Source organism: Nematostella vectensis, chromosome 2 (assembly GCF_932526225.1).
Source record: "Nematostella vectensis chromosome 2, jaNemVect1.1, whole genome shotgun sequence".
Lineage (NCBI taxonomy): Eukaryota > Metazoa > Cnidaria > Anthozoa > Actiniaria > Edwardsiidae > Nematostella > Nematostella vectensis.
The window spans coordinates 10,519,560-10,532,715 of NC_064035.1; the positions used below are offsets into that span (position 1 = coordinate 10,519,560).

The 13,156-nt window shown below is 39.2% G+C and overlaps 1 protein-coding gene across 7 annotated transcripts in view; it reads left to right on the forward strand.

Moving 5' to 3' along the window:
- LOC5521283 (kinesin-like protein KIF26B) overlaps positions 1 to 13,156 on the forward strand; it is a 49,919-nt gene that overhangs the window by 4,289 nt on the left and 32,474 nt on the right. The window contains exon 1 of one of the 7 annotated variants that reach the window (XM_032366404.2): positions 89 to 264. The exons of 3 other annotated variants lie outside the window; for them this stretch is intronic. The gene's annotated coding sequence lies outside the window, so the exon portion shown is untranslated. Of the gene's footprint in view, positions 1 to 88; positions 265 to 3,366; positions 3,628 to 8,716; positions 8,756 to 13,156 lie in introns of those variants that run through there. 3 more of the 7 variants (XM_032366403.2, XM_032366405.2, XM_032366410.2) reach the window with 3 other exon arrangements.

Sequence of the window (13,156 nt, forward strand, 5' to 3'; positions counted from 1 at the left end):
TGTTCTGTTAAGTACATAACTCCGCCTTTCTAAGCTCTATATTCCCACCGGATGAAGGCGCAGGGTAATAAAAATCAGCACGGTGGTATTCATGAGTAGTATGCGAGCGCTTACTCTCTCGCCAATGCTGATAACGAGTTGTCACAGTCACGTCTTTAATGCACGAGGAACGGATTTACTTTGCGCTGCAATTCAAACTATTACTGTTAAGACTTTGAAGGGAATTTGAGGTCAAGGTAGCAGAGCTTGGAAATCGAATCAACGGTGAGTTAAGCGTGTTTTAGTGCTGTATAGTGGGAATGGGGAATTTCCGTTTTAAGTATTGGAAAAACAAACAGTTAGTTTAATTTGTCACAAATGTCAACGCTTACTCAAAACTAGACGTTTAAAAAGTGAGTGGAAACAACTTTTAAAGCCGAGGTGTGCTTGTTCAAAAAGCTTGTTCAAAAAGAAGGCCAATTTGTTTGGATGTCTTTTCGCTTTTTGCATTGAAAAAAATTGCGATGGAGAGATTTGCATAGGTTTTTTGACACAGGAACTAAAACAAAAACTGAAAAAAAAAATTTCAATGGAATTTTGTAAAAGGCCATCCTTAAATTGTAGTCTGGGTTGAAGATGTTGATAATGCACATTAGGCCAAAATGACGTGTTATTGCAACACCATCTTTCAAAACAAACCGACAAAAAGCACTTTCGTATTTAAGAGGAAATTACCCAACAACAGAAAATAATAGTAGTATTTTCTTAAGTTGTTCTTTCCTCGTTTACACTATCCGGCTAACCAACCTGATAAATGTATTGATCTTATACACTGTAAATCATAAAACGCATTGCTTTATATTGGTACTATTATACTGGGTATTCTGTGTTGTGTTGACTAGAAATCATGCTATTACATCTGAGAGACGATTTTGTTTTCAATGCAACCTTTACATATCAATTACGTGAGAAAATGTAAAACAGTAAACCCGACCTTTTCATTCTTTTACCCTAAATGTCACTTTCGTTTTTAAATAATTGCGAATAATAGGGTGTTTATTATGATGCAAGCGTAACGCATGAAGAGGAAAGAATTTTGCTAGCAGCATTTATAATTCCACTGATGGCCACTATGATCACAGGCTAGATACAATACTGTTTCTCTCGCTATTAATACCTTAGCCTTGCGCACGGCGATGATAGCACAGTCATAATGAGTGTTCTAACTGGCGATAAAAACGCGCCAATTGACTTTTCACCATTTCTCTACAATCTTTTGCATTATCGCCACTTTTAGAACTACTGCCCGACAATTAGCGACTTTTCAATAAAATCCCACGACGTGGAAATAACGTTTTACGTTCAGCTTTCTAAACAAACCAATCTTGTCAAAAGGTGTAATTTTGTTCAGTGAGAGCATTTACAGGAAATCGCTTTGTATATCTATGACAGTCTGAAGCTGCTGTATGCGCCTCGGGGCATCGGGATGATTGTAGATCAGCGGCCATTCTTTGTCTTTCGCTGCTTTCACACTGGCATGACAGACTGCGTGGCGCCTGCGCGATATTAGAGGACTGGGCACGAGTTAGCAGCTGGCTGGTATTTCACTACACCACGCATGCGCCGTAGCAATTAAGACATTGTTTTGTGTAGCTGGCGCCCACCTTATAAAGACTTTGAATGATATATGAAACCGAGTAGAGGGACATCGTTTTAAACCTGATAACCAGTCGTCAATCTCAAACGGAGAATGTTTCTGACAAATCAGTCAATACGTGATACCCAGTGCTAATGTAACGAAGCGAGTGGATGTTGATCAGGCGATTATCAGATAGAAATCTGTTTTATTTTCTCCCTTGTTGTGCATGACACCGTCACATGATCGTAACGCACCATGAATTTGGATCACCCCTCCCCTCCAAGACTATACTAGCGACCTCAATACTCGATAATCCAATGTGCCAGAAAGCACGCCGAGCGCCAAAACCTACCTGAGTTTGGACCGACCTCTGGTGGTTCCTGTTGCTTGGCTCGACCTCCAGTGGTCCCTATTGCCCGTGGTCGGAGACCCGGCGGTCTTTGCGGGCGCACCGAAACCTACCGCGTGCAGCGTCCAGCCGTATGCTTACCATTTGCTTTGCTTGAGCGTTAGTAGAACCATCCTTTGGCACCCAGTGCGTCGAGGTCACCGGCGCGAGAACCAGGCGGTACAAGGCCGATGGAGGGGAAGGGGGTAGGAGAGAAGAGAAAAGACGAGAAGACGTCTCACTCCTTTCTCTTCTCCTTCGCCCCTGACCGCGACGCCCTGGGTACCCGAGGATGCGGTAGAATCAGGAAAGGGTATGGCGCGAACATGACACGCGAACATGACACGACCTACGGTAGCTCACTTGCGGTTGCTAATACCCTCAGAAGTAAATGGAAAGGGTGTGTAGTGAACACGACCTGCGGTAGCTCCCCTTGCGCTTGCCAATACCCTCAGAAGTAACAGGAAAGGCGTCCTCCGACAACGCGTGCGTGTCTTGCTCTGTGCGACGAACGTTTAGAATAAGCACTAAGAGAATGACGCCAAATTAAATTTTAGAATACGAACATTGTTATTATTTAGCCCTAGTTTTTGGTAGCCAAATACTTTCGTTGTATCCTTTTTCTTTAGAGGCGTTCTGTGTCGACATACTGTCAGTCTGAAATACCTCCTCACGTAACAGAAGGCTAGCTAGAAGATCGAGGGAGGAGGCCGGAGGTAGTGACCGATCAAACGTTATTTGTTTTTCTAATCAATGATAACATACTGTCAAAACAACCTGTTAAATGTCATGTAGCAATCAGCACCGCCCACAGTTTCTCACCTTCTTGGGGACCATCCCACCCATTCTGTTCTGCTGATCCTCGTATTTTTACCAGCGCCACCGAGCGCCAGACGTCCCGCCTGACGTCAGCCTTGTCACTGAGCCTTTCGTATAAGACGTGAAAAATACGGTACAGCTAGCAAAGAAATGACTACCTTGTAATCCAGTTAATCCTTGCCTGTCCATATTTATTAAATATAACAAGCAATGACTCTTATCAATTACAAGCGTCCATCGTGCGAAAATCAATCAAACACCCAAACAAGTCGAGCGAGCTGTGAGTGAGCATACCTGCTTCGCACTTTGTTACTAACTGTATTAAACCAATCTGCAGTGTTTTTATACCATTTACTCCCATTAAATCGCTGTCGCTAATCGATCACGTCGTTCGAGAAAGCCAGCGCAGCTATTGTCAGTTTCAGTGGTTTGTTTGCGAAGATTCTGTCAATTATATGTCAGCACGGGCTGCCATTCCGTCCTCCATCTAATTGACTCAATCTCTGATTTACATAAAAAAGATTAAATGATAAACGCTCTATGTGCACATCTGCTGTTGTTGGTCTTTTGGATTTACGGTACGCAGACAAAACCTCTTGAGTTGCGATACCTTAGCGGGGAGAGAGAGTCGAGGACAGGCCAGGAAGGGTTAATTCACCGGGCGTGCGACCTCATCAAACAAGAATGGTGAGTCGAAGCTGGAGGTCGAGTGCGGTGCTATGCCACCATTGAAGCCTTTACCTGGACAGAGTGAGATCCAGATATTTATACCATGAATCTCACTTCAACATACCATTAAAAGGTATTTGCACTCGTTATAAATGACGTAAAATAACAACATACAATATTTTCTGCTTAAATTTGCCGGTTATTTATAGTGTAAAAATTTCGCTGATCGATTCAGGTTGTGTGCTCAATTCTCGGTAAAGCTTTATGTATGTGTGATAATGGCAATAGCCTTTATTCCAATTCACAATCGTGTATTAAGTCCATGAATTTTAACTTGGTTCCAGCGATTCTTTTAGCGCCGCGCTAGAAGCTTTTAAAATATAGTGAGGTAATATGTGGAATACAGTTTCCAAGGATATCAGAATTCTTGCTTTTTTCTAATGAGTCGACTTATGTAAAGTGTAATGCGATGATGTCGTTATAGATGTGTCGTATTTTAAGTAGGGTTTATATGGTTGATCTTGAACGTAGCCTTTATACCCCTATAATCGCCTTCCTATCTCTCTCGCGTGCTTGCGGTCCTTGGCTCATTTCCAATCAAGCAGTGCTGATGATCAACAGAACATCTCTTGTGCCTCCGCCTTTGGTTGAGGAAGTCATTAGAAAAGCTCTCAGCATTGCATTCGCAAATTCTTGGCTCTGATGTTTGCTTAAAACAGTAAGCAGGATTGTCAACATTTGTTTGATAATAGTCTCACTTTCCTCGACCAATGCACTGGACAATAGGAATAGTAAACCCACAAGCGCATGGAATAAACTGCCTAGTTTGCTATTCATCGATCAGCCCCATTTCCTTTAGAAATTGTTTTCCTCGTCTTTTGGACAAAAGATCTACTCCAATGTTTGGAAATATTTGTGCTCAACAAAGACCACTTCCGGGATAAGATCACCGTTTCCGTTTCGTATCGCTGCTTTGTTTTTCTTCGTGGACAACTGATTGCGAGATTTGGGTTTTGTTTGATCGTTGCGGGATTCGGGCTAGAATAATCTAAATAAAGGAGTAATCATATTTTGCATTTTCTCTAGATACCTTTATTTGTGATTTTTTTTTTCCGTCGAATGTGGTATTGTTCCGGGATCTTCGAAAGAGGACCAACGGAGAAGTCTATACCCCTATATGATCTCCCAGTATGAGGCATCTACCATCATTACTCACATAGTGACACACCGCCAAAAGAGTCCATTGTTTGTTGCCTGAAGACCATTATTTTCACACGAAGAATCCCGTTAATAACAAGTGTTTCTCTCCAGCTCGAGGCTGTTTAGATGTCGCTTTATTACACAATCGTCAAAGCTTTCCCACCTTGCCTACCCGCCCCCCGCGGTCCATTTCCCTCACTATTGGTTTTCAAAACTTAGCACTCTTTCGTTCACAGTACAGTAATGAGGGGACTTCTGCCTGGCATGCGGTAGTATCCTTGAGATCATTTTCTGTGGCGGAGTTTGTGCGTTATACTTAACATGCCCCCGGGTACTCATTACCCCATTATCAGTGTGTGTACAAGCCCTGGGGATGCATTCTCAATCTAGAGAACTCACGTACACCATTTATAGCAAGACAGCAGTAGTTTTGTTATATCTAGTATATCTTTTACTCTGTTCCACAATTCTAGGCTTATTTAGCGCCACCGACGGCTTCGGGGCTAGCTGTACTTCCCTCTGTTTTCCGTTTCCCTTTCCAATAATTGAATCGAGCGCACTCACTGTACTGGCCTACCCAGCCTGCGGCTGTTATTCGGGTTTCACTTACCCCTCCCCCATACATACACTCACACGTTTTCTACAAGCAACCACCAGATTACTAACGAAAATATGTCGAACGTGAAAATGCTCGGACACCCACAACGCATGCACAACGGTAGCCTCGCTCGCAGGCGTTTTTAGGCAGGCGTCGCTCGCTCCCCGTGAGCGACTCCTGCCTAAAAACGCCTGCGAGGCAGGATCTCTGGGCATGCGCATAGATAATGTTCTTTTTGTCAATGTGAAAGTTTGCAGAAATATCGGTATGCAATGTAGTAATAGTTCAATGAATTCGTTTTCCGTTAGCAAGTTTTCTTTTGTTTTTCTCGTGATACCAAGTAGGTATAGAGGATAGAAAAGAGATGTTATTTGCTGCTTGTTCTGTCCGATTTCTCAACTCCCTGATCAGCTAATAGGAGGGTGGCGCTGACAGATGATCGCTTAATGTGGAAATTAGAGACAAATGTGCCTTTTTGTAAACAGTCATGTTTTGTAAAGAATTTTGCTTAAATTCGGCTTACAGAGTGGCCTTTAGTGTCATCCTTCTGAATGAGATTGGTTTCTACAAAAGTTGCTACGGTTACTGCAAGACGCTTCCAATCGAAAAAACAGCTGGCAACTCTTGCAAGCATTGTTAGAAGATGTAACGATGTGCGAATGCCACCATTGTGTGTCTTGCCCGTACTTGTTCGAGCGTTTGGTTCAAAACTCTGCTGCAGAGCGGCAATGAACTTCTGCGAGCGTGGTACATAATAATGTCGCAGTGCAGAAAGGAGGCGGTCTCTCACCAAACGGCTCTTACAATTATTGTAAAGGTATTATCCAGTTTTAGCCTATTTTGGTTTTTATTCCTAGATTGCCCGCAATAGTTGTTAATTTTAGAATTGATTTAGTAGCGGCGGCATTCAAGCGGTTGATGTTTCCAGCATAAAGCAAGACTTTTTGTCCTCGAATCTTTAATCTTCGCACCATATTGCGTTAATTAAAATCACCTATTAAAACGTCCACACTCCTAACACTGTCGCTTTGCAGCTTTTATGAACTTCTTATGGATATTATTCTTCCTCAACCCTCCCTAACTCTGCCTTTATCAACTCATAAATCATGTCCTTTTTTACTTCTCCATCTAATCACCTCTCTACCTTACTTTATCTATTTTTTTATTTTTACTTTTTTTACTCGTTTTCTATTTCACTCACATCCGAGTCATTATCTTGTCCGTGTAATATTTTCAAAATATTGCGAATATCTTTCAAGGAATGGAGAAGATGGGCCTCTGCGAGGAGAAGGGCGTATTCAAGCGTCTTGTATGTGGTGGTCCACTGAAAGCATGTTTACCTTTGATTTTGGCCAAAACGCGAAAATCTAGTGTCACGTGGTATGAATTAACCCGGGCTGTACCAGTGGGTGAAGTATGTTTAATCGACAGCAACACTTCCTAATACAACAATTAGCCATGGGATCGTGCGGTTGGAGTTGAACCTAGTTTAGGAATTTTTTAATAATATGTTGAATCGCCGTGCCATATCGCGTAAAACTAAAATCAGTTACCCCTAAATAGGTTTTTGCGTGTGTATTTGGTGACCATTAACGTGCTATATGTTTACCTTTCTAGGACTCGAAAAACTTATAGATGAGAAGTTAATTGCGCACCTACTTTTGAAAATAGTCAGAATTTTTCTTTTCTTTTTCTCTTCTTTTTCTTTTCTTTTTTTTTTTTTTGCACGCCGCAAAATTATTATTCATAAATTATTCGCCTTTAAAAGATCTTGAAGGTCGCTATAATACTTCAAGCGATCTCACTAGTCGAACTAGTTTTCGCAGTAAGCATTTCGATCACTGGGTTTAAATCTTGACTTCCCATTTATTGGAATCCAGTTTTCCCTTGCTACACATGCTGGTTATCATAGTCATGGCCGTAAGCGACTGCTGTTTGTGCTATGAGTATGGGCTAATGCGTTAATATCACTGATGTGATTCCGCTCGAGAGTTCACCCGGCAGAATGCTCTATCCAGTACCTCAACAGCTAACCTGCCCACCAGGGCCCGGTTCCTTGGAAGCAAGCTAATGCTAACCCAGAGTTAAATAAGGTTGTTATCCAATCAAATGTCTCGATAACCATATTTATCCGTGGGTAAGCGCTAACCTGCTTTGTAGGAACCCGGCCCAGAAGTATATACTGCAAATTCCAATACATCCAATTTGTCATTGATCGTGGGAGCTGTTTTATTTGTGACAATAACTTTGTCATATTAACTCCTCGTTTAGAAATTTTATTATGAAATTGGGGTTGACTTAATTAATGATCTGTTGAATCGTCGCGTCAAATCGCGTTACTCAAACTGTATCACTACAATCACTGTTACTCATAAATGATTATATTATTTTTTGCGTATATTGTAATGAGCGTTAACGTGTCTCGCTTCACGCTGATTGTGCTGATCGTAGATAGTCGCAAGTGAAATTAGTTTTTCTTGAGTGTATATTGAATGCCCGGTAGTTTACACTTATAGCAATACGCGTAGAACGATTATCGCAGTAATGAGATTTCCAGCTCGAAACGCTGGCTGCTGATAACGGAGATTTCCAGATTTTTAGTTAAAGTGAAACAAACGCGTCACTACGCACAGGGCTGCGCATCCGAAGTGTGCCAGAAATAAGGTAGTTAGATTTACTCAAAAGCACGAATATCTTTGGATAGTGGTTTTGCTTGAGGAAGAAGTGCGTGAATTGTGTTCATTAGTAATCTGAATTTCAATCTCCCCTTGGACCCCCGGGAGGCTCAACATTAAGCCAAAATGCATGATTAAAATAAGATGAAATTCTCCTATAATGAACACCCCGCATTAGAACAAGCGTCGCATGTTAATCGTTGTTTTTAATTTGAGTTCTTTTATATTGGGGTTATTGAGATATCTCGATGAATGTTTCGCTTGTATTAGCTAAATTAGAAACGGAACATTAATGTGCTGATCCCGGCTTCTTTTTTGTTCTCTTTGTAAGTAGTTTTGACATGCGAGGCCCAAGCTAAACGCTCTTGGAAATGTGTAGAATTTTTTGTAGACTGGATCATCATAAGCTTCCTGCCAGCACTAAATTTAGCGGAATCCCATATTCCCTTTTCTCAGCAAGCATTTTATGTAATCGGCGTCTATTTTTAATCATGCCGATGTATACATTGTCGTAGATATTGAGAGAGAAATACCATCTCGTTAAATGCACGGTCTTTTCAGCATTCAAGGAAGAAAAGAGGGCGATGTTGACAGGATTAGTAGAATTTTAGATTGACAATTTTGAGGTTACTAATTCATTTATACCAGATGGGCGGATTGATTTCGGGCAAGACGTCCTATTGGCTAATCTCTATAAAATGTAGTAATTTCAGAAGGCCATTTCGTATCTGTTTTGAACATTTGACTTTGTAAGAGTACGAGGAGAAAAAAGGGACCCACACCACAAAGTAAGTTTCACACGCCGAGACGCACAAACACTTTTTGTCAACAACATCTTATTGAATTTAGTCACCCACTGCAGTATAAACAAGATTTCTCCGTTAAGTACAATTCTTCTGTCGCATTGAATTTAAAACAATGGGTTTTCTCGGTCGGAGTCACCGAACTTCCAGTAAAAACCCGGGATGACTCAGGCCGTTGTAAAGCACGACTAGATGATTTTTAGCATTTTTTCATTGTTATTCAAAATAATTGACATTCCTTCGTAAAGAGATTGGCACGAACCCTCTGCGGTCTTCACTCCACATTCATTCATTCATTCATTCATTTTTTTATTTTGCACTATTTTGAATAAGATAAAGAATATTTGGATACAGGTAGAAAAAAGGGGAAGTTAACTATTTACGGTACTTAAGAAGAAAAAAAAATTTAAGGTGCGCAGTGACCATAGAAGCATAAGCTTTCGAGATGGTCACTGCCACAGTCAGATTTCGAGGGTCTTACAGGATATTATTATAATATTATTATAATATTATTATTATTATTATTTTTTTTTTTTTTTTTTCAATATATAATATATACATAAACAAAATATAATATTTTAGAGTGAGGAAAAGTAAATCTGGCCAGGGTGGATCAATATTAATTCTGATTATTTAATAAATGCAATTTCAGTTGTTCTATGAAGGAATTGTAAGGTAAGGACTTAATGCAATTTGGTATTTTTTCCCAAAATCTAGAAGACATGGCTGTAAATTTAGTTAATCCATAATTGGTTTTGGAAGCTGGCCTAAAGAGATTGCCTTTGGAAGCATATCTGGTATTATGTGAGTGAACTTGAGTGGCAGGCAGGATTAGATTACATAATGGCTTAGGCATAGTATCAGGAAAGTGTTGGAGCTTATAAACAAGAGATGATATCCTTAGATTATGTATGTTATCAAGATTCAGGATCCTAAGCAGTTGGTAATAATTCGATGGACTTTCCCTTTGGGGAGCAAAGAAAATAGAGCGAATGCATTTATTCTGCTTCGTTTTGATAGGGCGAAGCCGTGTTTGGCTTGCCGAGCCCCAGCTCATTATACCATAAGAAATATATGGGTAAATTAAATTATAGTATAGTTGTGTTAAAGTAGTCAGGGGAAGAAAATAACGTAACTTGGAAATGATTCCAAGATTTTTTGCGAGGCATTTATTAACATGATTTAGTTGTGAATTCCATTTGAGATGTTCATCAATAAAGACACCTAAGTATTTTATGTTGTTAGTATTCTTTATACCATATGCTGTTAAGTCAATAGAAACACTTTTTCTGGGGGAGGTGACAGTGATATGATGAGTTTTCTTAAAATTAATGGACAACTTATTAGCGTTACAGTATTTGATGACATTGTCTAATTCACTATTAACAGTGGTTTCTAAATCTTTGGGGTTTTTTGAAGTATAAAATAGATTTGTATCATCTGCAAATATTCTAAATTTCAGTTTCTTAGAAGAGTTGGGGAGATCATTAATATATAAGAGGAATAATAAGGGACCAAGGGTAGATCCTTGAGGAACTCCGCAAGAGATTGGTAGCATAGATGATTCCGCATTGCCAATTTTGACAAACTGATGACGATTAGAGAGATAACTAGAAAACCATTTTGCGGGGGTTCCCCTGACTCCATATTTGTACATTTTAGCTAATAAGATGTCGTGGTTAATAGTATCAAATGCCTTTGAAAAATCTAAGAAAATAGCACATGTAGTCATACCTTGGTCAATAGAAGACTTGAGGGTCTCAACAGTTTCTAATATGGCATGTTCGGTTGAATGGCCTTTCCGAAATCCAAATTGAAATTCAAATAAAATTTTATGTTTTTCAAGAAAAAAAATCAGCTGGTTGTAGATAAGCTTCTCAAGAATCTTGCTAAATGAACAGATTATTGATATTGGTCTATAATTCCCTGGTTCAGTGGCATCCCCACTTTTATATATAGGAGTAACCCTTGAGATTTTGAAAATATCAGGGACTTCACCACTTGCTATAGATTCATTATAAATGGCAGTAAAGGGAGAGGCTAGGATGGATGCTGACAATTTTATAAATTTATTAGGAATAGTAATATATGATTTATTTTCATTAAGAGATGCAAAAAGTAAAAAAACCTGTGCTTCTGAAACTGGAGACATAACAAAAGAAGAAGTTGTAGATTGTTTAATATAGGATGTAGGAGATATGGATTTGTCATCTTTAATTTGGGAAGCTAGATTGGTTCCTACATTTGTAAAAAATTTGTTCAACTGATCAGCAATATCAGAAGGATTGGTAAACGACCTATTTCCTGAAGTAATGCGACTAGGAGCACTTTGCCCCTTTGTTTTCCTTTGTATCAGCTTGCCGATTAATTTCCAGGTAGCTTTGAGGTTGTTTTTACAGCTAATAAATTGAGAATGGAAATATTCCTTTTTACTTTTGTTGAGAAGATGTGATAAAGTATTAGAATATTGCTTGTATGCTATTACTTTTTCTTGGTTTTTGCTAAAAAAGTGACTTCGGTACATTTTTTGCTTGTGCTTTATTGATTTTAAGATGCCATTGGTAATCCATGGTTTACTAAGTTGTCTTTTTTTTGCACGAGAGGCAATTTTCATTGGTGCATGTTTATCGATAACAGAATGGATGGCATGAATTGTGTCTTCAGTTTTTTCATTTAATGTTTTAGTTGATTGGTGAAGGGAATTCCAATCAAGCTGGTTCATATCATACAAGAAATTTTCACTATTAAATTTAGAAAAATCTCTAAAACTTTGCTGTTCACAAGTTTTCTTGAGATGGGACTTAAAGGTGCAGAAAATGGGCAGATGGTCAGAGATATCAACTGTGAGAATACCAGGAGTGACATGGGAAATGGGACAATTAGTGTAGATATGATCAATCAGTGTGGCAGTGTGACTGGTTATACGAGTAGGCTTAGTTATAATTGGCATTAAGCCATTAGAGAAAAGCATATCGAGGTATTCATCAGTCTGGAAATGGGAATTAGCTTTCAAAAAATCTATATTTATATCGCCACACAGGAATAAGTCAACTTTGTTTGGGTCAATAGATTTGATTATGTTATCTAACTGAATTGTAAATTCATTAAGATTATCTGTGGGATGTCTATAAATACAACCTACAATAATATTTTTCTTATTTTTCCCATTTTCAATCTCACACCAAGTTGATTCAACTAAATCCATGTCAAGTTTTATATCTTCACGGGGTATAGCATTTAAAGAATTGTTAATATATAAGGCAGAGCCACCAGCATTGGTTTTAGAGTCATTGTGAAAAAAATTGTAATTTTTAAAATTTATGTTCTTAACAGAATAATCACTTAGTTTAGTCTCAGTGACAGCAATAATTTGAGGCTTGGAATCAATTAAATATAAAATATCTTCAAGGAGGTCAAAATTCTTAGACAGGCTCCTTGAATTGCAGTGCAGAATGAAAGGGCCTTCATTCGACTTTTTGATTAATTTGTTCAATTTATTGATCGAAAAGTATTCGGAAGATGGACTAGAGAGCATGAGGTCAGAATCAGATTCATCAGATTTATCAGGGTTAGTGAGTAGATTAAAGATGTCATTATGCATGTTGCTGTTAGCAATATCTCCTGACCAGTTTCCAACAAAAACATTGAATCTTTGATCGGAAAGCGAGCTAAAAGGCAGGGGATTACTTACAATTTCCTCGATTTCCTCGTTGGCCATTCTAGTAATGTTGAGACTGGCAATCTAAAAATTCATTAAATTCAGCGTCGGATATAAATCCGATGGAATTTGAGGTTTCGCTTTCACGAAGCCAAATTTTTCCATTTGCTGTCCAAATAAATTTAAAGTTGCATTGACGTCTGTATTTAGAAATCCGACTAAACAGTTTCTTCCTATAAGGTGTTAAACTCTCGTTTATAAAGATATGTGCTGTTCGGCTGACGCCGGATTCTGCTGGCTGATCTCGAACTGTAGGTAGATCCTTCGTACGCTTCTGTTTGAGGTTTTTCCGATTAGAATAGACTTCGTCTCGCTTGGATCTTCTAATGAACTTGGCGATTATCCTATCTTGCCCTTTCTTTGTAGGTTTTAGGCGATGTGCAATGGAAATGTCATCTTCTTTAACCTCCACTCCAGCCAAGGCTGCCGTTTCGATGACAAGCTTGACAGGATCATCGTTGTCGACTTTTGGTATCCCGACGAACTCAAGGCAATCCCGTCGACCGTATTGTTGTTGTTCGTCTAGGCGAGAGTCGAGTTCATCGAGCCACTCTTTGGTCTCGATTAGATCTTGCGTTACATGCTGTATATTGGCATTCATGTCTTGGACAGATCGGTTGGTACCTTGTAAATTACTCAGGACTTTATCGTATTGACTTGCAAGAAAT